This window comes from Vulpes vulpes, chromosome 1 (assembly GCF_048418805.1).
Source record: "Vulpes vulpes isolate BD-2025 chromosome 1, VulVul3, whole genome shotgun sequence".
NCBI lineage: Eukaryota > Metazoa > Chordata > Mammalia > Carnivora > Canidae > Vulpes > Vulpes vulpes.
In genome coordinates, this window is record NC_132780.1 from 54,324,373 (window position 1) to 54,336,402 (window position 12,030).

A 12,030-nucleotide genomic window follows, 5' to 3' on the forward strand; every position below is an offset into this window, starting at 1 on the left:
TAATCTACAATTTTCACCTTATTTTGAATCCATCAAGCATATTGCAATATGCTTGATAGATTAATCTTAAATTTGCTGGAACACAAAATATATCTTAAAAGTCTTAATCAGCTTTCACTTTCTTTTCTCAGGTGGTCTAGCACTTCCTCTGCCCAACTTTCAGGTTACCAAGAGTTGTTTACATCATCACTTTCCAATTATTTCTCAATTACTTCCCGAAGTCTACTATAATTTGTCAGCCTTCCCTGGGCAATTTGGACAGACATACACATTCTCTCACTTCTAACCCTCTGATTTTATTTCCAGGAGTTCCAGCCTCCAGAACTCTACCACTCAGTCTGTGATACATTGTTATGGCAGCTTGGCAAACCAATACATGTAGTTTTTGAATCTTTGTTAATGTTCCCATAAAAACAGATGGGCACTCAGAGCAGCAAAATCAAAAACTATGGAAAGCCTCTACATCAGTACTGGGTGAAAATTATCCTCATGAACCTTAAAATGTTAACAAGTAAAAATGCATACCTCAAGAACAAAACCCAAACAGCCCTGCTACATGACTGTGCAGGAAGAAGCAAAGGACAAGCACAGTGACTTCCAAGCACAGCTAGAGAACCCTCAAATCACCAAGCTCTGGAAGGCTTGGAAAGCAAATATGGGAATAGTAACTAATTTGGCAAAGGATTTGACAGGGTCCAGTTTGTGAGTACAATGTAGGAAGAAATGGTAAGGTCATATGGTATTGGAGTAGTCTAAGTCCTTGAACTCTTTTAAAAACCAAACAGATAAAATAGTCAAAGCCGCTTCCAAAACTTCTTGGGGACAGAATCCAAATTGAGCAGGGCATGGGAAAGAAGAGGGAGGCATATAGAAAAAAAAAGGTCATCTAATATTAGAGAGGGAAAAGCCATATCTCAGAGAGCATCAACACATTTTTTTCAACACTTCACTAAACCAACAGAAGAGGGAGGTCTAGAACCATAATGCCAGGAAATGTAATATTATCCATTCTTCTTTCCTAATAATACAAGAAAAGTAATCTCAAGCATGAGCAATGAAAATGATTGCAGTAAATTCACAGATGAAATTATTATAATAGGGATCCCTGGGTGGCGCAGTGGTTTGGCGCCTGCCTTTGGCCCAGGGCGCGATCCTGGAGACCCGGGATCGAATCCCATGTCGGGCTCCCTGCATGGAGCCTGTGTCTCTGCCTGTCTCTCTCTCTCTTTCTCTCTGTGACTATCATGAATAAATAAATAAAATCTTTAAAAAAAAAAAAAAAAGAAATTATTATAATAAAAATGAGATTAAAGGGAAAGTTTATGTATCTACAGACAATGGAGGTGCACTAGAAATACATTTCCACAAACACCCAACCATTAAAAATTAGTCCGAAGAAATTAAGAAATTGCTATAAGCTATGAATTAACAACTTAAATAATACTTACACAAAGTTATAAATGTGATTACTGGACAAAAATATTATTTGAAAGATTGCTGACAAAAATTAGCATTATAAACAAAAGAAAAAAATCACTTTGGAAATAAAGGCAAAACTAGAAGGGACACGTACACCAACATGAATAATGACTTAAGAAGATGCAGAGGAACTGATGTTTAAAAATCAAACTAGAATGAAGACAAAAAGTGATTCAAAATAAAACGAAAGCTATCACCAGAAGATACTAAAGATCCAATATATGAAAATCAACACTGTAAAACAGAACAAATACTAAAAACACAATTCAAAACAATTTAATGAAAAAAGAGAAGTTGAAAGTATATACTGTAAGGCACACTGTATATGTGGATAAATGATCTAAAACAGGAAACTCACAGATACTTTCAGGTAAACTATTACATTTTAGGAAAAATGAGGAAAAAGTGGTGGGGGAGAGACGGGTTAAGCATTTAGATAAAAACATCAAAACACCTAAAGGAAAAGGAAATTAGGTTTTTGTTAGACTAGTCAACATTTTATGCAAGAAGACATTGAAGAAACATATTTCAGAAACAAAGTAAAAGAAAATATAAGCTAATGAGTTTTATATTCAGGCAAACTACCATACATATATACACATACAGCATATATAAGCCAAATGAAATTATCCAACTATTAGGAACATTAAAAACCCAGAGAATATTGCTTACAGAAGCACTTCTGAAAGAATCCATTAAAGAAAATTTTCAGGCAACCTAAAAAAAAATTGGAAGTCATCAGCATGATGTCTGGAAGATGACTTAAGTAAATATTTACCTATAGAACTAAAATTAACAGATGGTTAAAAAGAAAAGAGTATAGTCACTATCTTGTAAGAGGATAAATACACTATAGTTATTTTATACTGTATATGGAAAGGGAGAAGAGATACTAACTTAGGTAGTCCAAAAATGACACCTGAAAACAATTTGAACCTAATTATAAACTTCTACATTTAAATTCCAGTTGATAGAAAATACTGGAGAGAGAGAAAGAAGCTAAATGACACCACAGGAAGAAATGTACAAATTCTAGAACTCCTCAGGACATCTGACCTGGTTTCTTCAATAAGTTAATTGTGTAAAAAAACTAAAGGAGTAAAGACCATTTTACAACACAAATAATCTAAAAAGCATAATAACCAAATACAGTGAAAGTTCCTTTCTTGGATTCTATTTCAAAGTAACCACAAAAAGATACTTTTAGATGACTGATGAAATCTGAATACGTACTAGGGATTAGATCATAATAAAATTATTTATAATTATACCGACGTGATGATGATACTATGGTTATGTAAGAAAATGTCTCCACCTTTTTTGAGATACATATTGACACTTAGGAGTTGAAATGACATGACTGTGATTCACTTTAAAACAGTTTAGTAAACATAGAGAATGGTCAAGTAAGTCAGAATGTTGCAGGTTGTTAGATGATTGAATAATTTTTCATAATAAAAATTATAAAAGGGAAAAATGGCACTCAAAAGATCCATATCACATACCTGGATCCTGTAAATATTATATCTTATTTAGAAAAAAAGGGCTATGCAGATGTAATTAAATTAAGGACCTTGGGATAAGATTGTCTTGAATTATCTGAACATGCACTAAATCCAATGACAAAAACTTTGTAAGAGACACATAAAGAGCAGACTGAAGAGTTGTAGGTAATTGGCCCTGGAGGCCAACATTGGTGCTACGTAACAAAGGAATGCCAAATGCCATCAAAGGCTGGAGAAAGGAAGGAATGAGATCTTAGAGTTCTCTGGAGGGAGTGTGGTCCTTCTGAGTGTGGATATTTGGCCAATAAACTTTGACAGAATAAATTTCTGTTGTTTTAAATTAACAAATTTGTGATAGTTTGTTACAGTAGTCCTAGGAAACAAATACACTAAATTCGTTAATATTCATATTAAAACCCAAAGGGCAATGATTTAAAAATAAATGAAATAATAAAAACTAACATCGTAAAAATGAAGATAATCATATTAATTGCGCTGATAAAAGTAAGTGGGCTTACTTTTCCTATTTAAAGAGTAAAATTCAAATTGCTAACAAAGCAAAATCTAACATTATGCTTCATTCTGAAGTCATATTTTGAAAAAAGAGTTTCAGGGGCACCTGGGTGGCTCAATGGTTGAGCATCTGCCTTTGGCTCAGGGCATGATCCCAGGGTCCTGGGATCGAGTCCCACATCGGGTTGCTTGCAGGGTGCCTGCCTCTCCCTCTGCCTATGTCTCTGCTTCTGTGTGTCTCTCATGAATAAATAAATAGAATCTTAAAAATAAACAAAAAAACAAAATTAAATTAAAAAAAAGAGTTTCAGAGAGGTTAAAAAATGGGGTTAGACAATGCTACATCAGGAAAGTAGAAAAAATGAGAAAGTAATTGGAAAAAAGAAAGTAAGAAAGCAAGTGATCTCAATCTTTATTTTTACAAGGTAGAATTCAAACCCAAAATATTTAAGAAAACAAAGCAAAATACTTTATAAAGTTTGCAATTCACAATGAAGATGTACAAATTATTAATATTTATGTTAATAAATATAAATAACACAACAAAATCTTTCATGATGTAGTATCCACAGATTTAAGGAGAAACGGAAATAAACTACCAGTGAGAAATTTTAACATACCTCTAACAATTCAAGACAAATAATATGGAAAAAATAAGTAAGGACATAGAACAATATAGGCCACTAAAAACCTCAACATATTTGAAAAAGTAGAAATAATACAATCACTATTATTTGATCATACTTCAAAAAATTAAACTAAATGAATTTTCTAAATTGAGAGTTTTATCCAACTGAAAATTCAAAACACATTATTAAGCAAAGAGAAATGTAAAACAAGTTTTAAAATATAATAATAGTTTTGTTTAAAAAAATATAATAATAGTAAACACAGGAAATATCAGAATAAAAATATATGAAATATAGTTAAGACAAGTATCATAGGCTAATTAATAGTATTATGTACTTAAATCAATAAAAACTACCATTAAAAATAACTGAACTTTTAAAATCCAACTAAAAATTAAGGGAAAGAACCACAAAATAAACTAAAAGTAACCAGAAGAAAGGAATAAAAATAAAGAAAAAATAAACAGTAACACAGAAAAATAGAACTAGTACATTCAAAGCCCAGATCTTTGAAATTGTTAACAAAATAGATACATTAACTGAAATAGCCACAGAAAGAAAATAGAAGAAATGACATATAGGTAAGACAGGAAATATGTCAAAATGTCAAAGAATACTTTACACATCTCTATGCCAATGTTATTTGATCTAGATGAAAAGGATAATTTTATCCCAAAAGTTCAACTTAACAAAATTGACCCCGATGGAAATAGAAAGCTTAAACATACCATTCATCAAAAATAAAAAGAAAAAATGGTTAGAGTTCACCTGGGACCCATTAAAGAACAAACAAACAAATTAAAAAACAAACAGAGAATTATACTAATTCTTTAAAATTAGATTCTTCCAACACAGCTACTCCAGAGGATAGAAAAAGAAAGACATAATTACATTATGAAAAAAGTATAACATTGATTCCCAAACCAGGCAATGATACAAGCAAACAAAAAATACTACAATTCAAACTCACCCACAAATACTTAAAGCAAAAAAACATCCAAAATATTAACAAAATTTTTAAAAAATTTGATGTATGACATATTAAAAGATAATATAGCACAAGTAAATGAGGTTTGTATCATTTTATATAATACCCATATCTTCTGAACTAAGAAGAAAAACAAAGGTCATTTCCATACATAAAGAAACAATATATTACAAGTTTGACAGCTTCTCTTTTTTAAAAAAATAGAATTAATTGGTACTTCCTTATCTTCATAAAATATATCCATCTCAGTCCAAAGCCAATCTTACCTAATGGGAAAATATTAGAACTGTTCTGTACATTTAAAAATGTGACAAAACTACACATTACATTCATTACTACTTAACATTTTTATTGGAGATTTTAGCCAAATAAACTAAACACAAGGAAGCAATTAAAGTCATAATACTTGGAAAGATGGAAGTAAATTCTATTTACAAATCAAAAATTCTATCTTTGGGTATAACAAAAAAAATAATAGAGAAACTATCAAACAATAGCTTCATATATACAAACAAACCTGGCTAAACCCCATCTATGACAGCAAGTGTGCATATTTAGATTAACAAATTATATATGTAGATGAATTAATATACTATACAGTGCATATACATATAAATTAAGAAGTAAACTTACTAAGAAATATACAAAACCTACACACTGAAATCACCAAAGACACCAAAGTATTTGTGGACAAAAAGACTTAGTGCCGTGAAGACATTAGTACTCTCTAAGTTAATTTATAAATTTAATGTAAGCTCAATAGAAATATCATCAAGGATTTTTTTCTTGAACTAGATAACATTATTATAAAGTTCATATGGAAGAATAAATAAATAAGAATTGACATGAAATCCCTGAAAAAAGATTAATGTCTAGAGGGGGTGACTAGCCCTCCTATACATTTTTATTAATATAGAATATACAGTTTCTGGGCAGCCCCGGTGGCTCAGCGGTTAAGCGCCGCCTGCAGCCCAGGGCGTGATCCTGGAGATCCCGGATCGAGTTCCACGTCAGGCTCTCTGTATGGTGCCTGCTTCTCCCTCTGCCTGTGCCTCTGCCTTTCTCTCTCTCTGTCTCTGTCTCTATGAATAAATAAATAAATAAATAAAATCTTAAAAAAAATAAAGTGATTTAAAAAAAAAGAATATACAGTTTCTTTTTTTTTTAAGATTTTATTTATTTATTCATGATAGACATAGAGAGAGAGAGAGAGGCAAAGACATAGGCAGAGGCAGAAGCAGGCTCCATGCCAGGAGCCTGACATGGGACTCGATCCTGGGACTCTAGGATGATGCCCTGGGCCAAAGGCAGGTGCTAAACCGCTCAGCCACCCAGGGATCCCCAGTTTCTATAATTAAGGTGTTAATGTGCAAATAGGCAGACAGACCAATAGCCCAGAATTTTAACATATATACACATATATTCATTCATTCATAATTCATTCATTCATATATTTTTAGTACATGTTTGTATATTTAATTACATACGGAAAACTATTGCTCAGTAAAACTTTTTAATAATCAGTATTAGGAGAACTGGATAGAGGAAAAATATCATTGTTTCCATTGCTCATACCATACATGGTGGCAAATTCCAAATGGATCAAATTCCAGTAGCAATCAATTAACAAAACCATGGGTGAGTTGTGATGTAACCTAGGTGTGAGGAGACTTTCCTGCTATGACTTAGATACTGAAAGCTACAAGGACAAAATATTGATATTTTTATTACATAAATACGCATGATCAAAAAAAGCCATAAGAAAAAAATCAAATGACAAAGTAGGAAAAATATCTCAAACATTTATCACAAAAATAGTTAATATCACAAATGTATAAAGTTCTTCTAAAATTGTGAAGGAAAAAAGTTCACAAACCCTATAAAAATTTCCTGGGATTAAGAACAGAGTTCATAGTAAAAGAACTGCAAATAGCACTTAACCATATGAAAGAATATTCAGTCTTCCTCATGATAAGAAAATGCAAACTAGAATCACACTGAAATATTTTTCACCTATAATATTAGCAAAACTCCCAAATTTAGCTCACATACTTCTGGTGAAACTATAGGGAAATAGGTGTTCTCAAATATTGCTGTGGGAAAGGAAAGTAATACAACCCTTACAGAAGGAAATTTGAAACTACCTAGCAAATCATATACTTACCATTCAACCCAGAAATTTGTGCTAGGAATCAATACCAAAATATATGAAAAGACACAAGTGAATTCCCCAGGAGTTAGGGACCTGCAATACCATGGGAAATATATATGGTAATGACTTCTTCAGTCATTGTTCAGAGGGATCTAAGACTATTTTCTCAAGCCTAAAGTCTCTGCATGCTAAAGAATAACCAAACATGGTGAGGACTATTAGACACAGAATCTATTAGACATTGATCTCTAGAGACACACGGAATCATTATGGCCTCCTTTAGAGGCAGGGGCAAATGAGGTAATAAATGACATTCTGGCTAAAATCTAGTTTAAATAGTGGGTTCACTAGACACACAGACCCAGTGACCCCTGAATGTATAATTGGGATAGGTATTCTTGGCAGATGGAGTAACCCTTGCATTGGTTCCTTGGTTTGGGGGGCAAGAGCTATCATAGTCGGGCTATTCTCCACCCCTCTCCCCTCCCAGACAAAATAGAACATCAGAGAAAATATTACATCCTGGAGGTGAGATGTGGTAGAGGAGGGTGGACGATGGAGTAGAGAGTGGCCTCTATCGTATTATATCCATTTATAATACTAGGTGGCTCCTACAAAAACCATGGATCCTGGAGAATGACTATATAGTGCTGCAAACTCAACCAAGTAGTAGCCCAATTGCCAAACATGATATTTTTATTCAAGCACATTAATAAAACCTCAAGGACATGGTACGTTGTAGATTGAGAGGATGAGTGAGTTACAGTGCATGTGTGTTTCTATCCCAATCAGGAAAAATAAACAGAAAAGGTTTGCAGTCATATGGAATATCCAGAAAAATACCGTCACAGTTTGCCTCAAATTTAAGTTTACTTTCTAGCTCCATGTCACTATTCAGTCTGAAGAGACCTGAACCATATGTGCATGCCCCAGAGCATCACATGGTCCATCACATCAATGATATCATGCAATCAGGCAGGGTAAGCAAAAGGTGGTTGGCCTACTGGAAGCATTGGTAAGACACATGAGCTCCAGATGAAAGGAAGAAAATGCCTATGAAGATTTAGGAATCTGACATATCAGCAAAATTTTAAGAGATCCAGTGGTCAGGATCTCCTGCACAGCAGGACATTTTCTGATTAAGTGACAAATGACTGTATTTTGTATCCCGAACTACAAAGTAGGAAACACAGTGCCTCTTCAACTTCTTAAGTTTCTGAAGTCAGGGGCTCAGCAGTCAAGCATCTGTCTTTGGCTCAGGGCATGATCCTGGGGTCTTAGGACTGAGTCCCACATCAGGCTCCCCAAGGGAGCCTGCTTTTCCCTCTACCTGTGTCTCTGCCTCTCTCTGTGTGTCTCTCATGAATAAGTAAATAAAATCTTTAAAAGTCTCTGAAGGCAACTCATTCCTCACATAAGAACACTGATCTGGTCTGTATCCTGAATACCATAAAATTCTGCTATATTGGACTAGAGCTGGAGCAGAGAGGGATATGAAACAGGTTAAGCCTATGACATAATAAACCTGCTGCTTAGGTTATACAAGTTTGTAGACCTATAATCAAATTAAAGTCTCAGCGATAGAAACAGTTAGTAAGGAATTTACAGCAAGCCCTAATGGTTGAATCACAAAACAACTGAACCACAGGCAGCTGGGGTGATGGAACAAGGTAGTGTCATTTGCAGTGAAGAATTATGAACTTTTTGAAAAATAGCTCCTGGTGAGCTACCAGACTCCGGTAATGCCAAAACTTGATAATAGAAAACCAAGTGACTACACATATGGACCTGCTTACCCTGAGCTGTGTTTGATTAGGTCCCCTAAGTCATAAAGTCAGGCAGGCCCAGCAGCAATCCATGGAGATGGTACATCTGGGATCGACCTCAAACAAAACTAAAGCACACTGTATAATAAGACACATTAGGAGACATCCCAGAATCCCTTATCACCCACCATGCTTACACCATGCTCATAGCAATGGTCATAAGGGAGAAGGAAAGTCAAATACAAACAACTGAAGAAGTAGGAAAAAGCCTACACTTGATTTATAAATGGATTAGATAGCTTTATCGTTACATTTACAGATGACAGGATGCAATGTTGGAATTTCCTTGAAAATAATCAGCAGTGGATAGCACATAGCAATGAAGATTTGTCATGACAAATCTGTATGACAGGGACACCTGACTGGCTCAGTCAGTTAAGCCTCTGATTCTTGGTTTCAGCTCAGGTTGTGATCCCAGGGTATGGGATTGAGTCCTCGGTCAGACTTTGCACTCAGTGTGGAGAGTCTGCTCAAGATTCTCTCTCTCCATCTTCTTCTGCCCCTTCCCCATGCTCTCTCTTTCTCTCTCTCTAAAATAAATAAATCTTTTTAAAAACCTGTATGATAATGATAAAAACTTAGTGAAGTAGGTTTACAGGGAACATATCTCAACACAATAAAGGACATACATGAAAAACCCACAGCTAACATCATACTTAATGGTGAAAAACTGAGATTTCCCTCTAAGATCAGGAATAAGACAAGGATGTCCACTCTCACCACTTTTATTCAAAAAAGTCCTTGAAGACTCAACCACAGCAATCAAACAAGAAAAAGAAATAAAAGGCATCCATGTTGGAAAGAAAGTAGTTAAATTGTAACTATTTGCAGGTGACATGATACTATACATAGAAAGACTCCACCAATACAGATAGATGATAGGTAGATAGATGATAAATAGATCTATATATTAGACAAACATATATGAAGTAATAAATGAATTCAGTAAACTTGCAGAATACAAAAATAATACCCAGAAATTGGCAGTGTTTCTTTTTTTTTAAAGATTTTATTTGTTTATTCATGAGAGACATAGAGAGAGGCAGAGACACAGGCAGAGGGAGAAGCAGGCACCATGCAGGGAGCCCGATGTGGGACTCGATCCTGGGACTCTAGGATCACAACCTCGGTGGAAGGCAGGCACTAAACCGCTGAGCTACCCAGGGATCCCAAGGTAGTGTTTCTATATACTAAAAATGAAGTAGCAGAAAGATATATTAAGAAAATAATTCCATTTAAAATTCTACCAAAAAAACTAAAATAAATAAAATAAAATTCTACCAAAAATAATGAAATACTTAGCAATAAATTTAATGAAGGTGAAAGATGTTTACTCTGAAAACCATAAAACATGATGAAATAAATTGAAGATGACACAAAAAATGAAAAGATATCCCACACTCATGGAACGGAAGAATTAATATTGCTAAAATGCCCATACTACCCAGAGAATCTACAGATTCAATGTGATCCCTGTCAAAATATCAACAGCATTTTTCACAAAACTGAAACAAAGTATCCTATAATTTGTATGGAACCACAAAAGACCTCAAATAGACAAAGCACTCAAGAAAGAACAAAAACTGGAGGTGTCACAATTCCAGATTTTAAGATCTACTTCAAAGCTATAGTCATCAAAACAGTATGGTACTGGTACAAAAACAAACACACTGATCAATAAAACAGAATAGAGAGCCTAGAAATAAACCCGATTTATATGGTCAGTTAATCTGTGGCAAAGGAGGCAAGACTATACAATGGGGATAAGAGAGTCTTTTTAATAAATTGAACAACTACATGTGAAAGAGTGAAATTGGGGCAGCCCAGGTGGCTCAGCGGTTTAGTGTCACCTTCAGCTCAGGGCGTGATCCTGGAGACCTGGGATTGAGTCCCACATTGGGCTCCCTGCACGGAGCCTGCTTCTCCCTCTGCCTGTGTCTCTGCCTCCATCTCTCTTTGTGTGTCTCTCATGAATAAATAAATTTTTAAAAAATCCTACAATGAAATGGAGTGCTTGTTTGTTTAAAAAAAAAAAAAGGAAAGAGTGAAACTGGACCACTTTCTTATATTGTACATAAAAACAAACTCGGATTAAAGACCCAAATGTGAGACCTGAAAACATAAAAATCCTAAAAGAAAACACAGGTAGCAATTTCTTTGACATCAGCCATAGTAATATTTTCTTAGATAGGTCTTCCAAGGCAAAGGAAACAAAAGCAAAAACAAATTACTAGGATTACATCACAATAAAAAGCTTTGCACAGCTTTGCACAAACCATCAACAATACCAAAGGGAAACCTACTGAATGGGAGAAGATATTTACAAAGTATATAACCAATAACAGGTTCATATTCAAAATATAGAATTTATAAAACCTTAATGTAAAAAAATGATATAATTGAAAAATGGGCAGAGGAACTGAATAGACATTTTTCCAAAGAAGACATCCAGATGGCCAACAGACACATGGAAGATATTCAACATCACTCATCATCAGGGAAATATAAATTAAAACTACAATGAGGTATCACTTCTCATCTGTTAGAATGGGTTGAATCAAAAACACAAGAAAAACAAGTGCTGGTGAGGATGTGGAGAAGCAGGAACCCTTGTGCACTGTTGGTGGGAATGCACATTGGTGCAGCCACTGTGGAAAACAGTATAGGGGCTCCTCGAAACGTAAAAACAGAAATACCATATGATCCAGTAATTCCACCCTTGAGTATTTTACCCAAAGAAAGCATAAACATCAGTTCAAAAAGATACATGCACCTCTAGGTTTATTACAGCATTATTTACTATAGCCAAGATTTGGGAGCAGCCCAACTCTCCCTTGACAGATGAATGGATAAAGAAGGTATGATACACACACACACACACACACAATGGAGTATTACTCAGACTTAAAAATGACAAGATCTCGCCATTTGCAACAAC

The 12,030-nt window shown here is 34.5% G+C and overlaps 1 pseudogene; it reads left to right on the plus strand.

Moving 5' to 3' along the window:
• Positions 1-517: 517 nt before the first annotated feature.
• The window catches only part of LOC112930943 (pre-mRNA-splicing regulator WTAP-like), a 54,842-nt pseudogene continuing 43,329 nt past the window's right edge, over positions 518-12,030 (plus strand).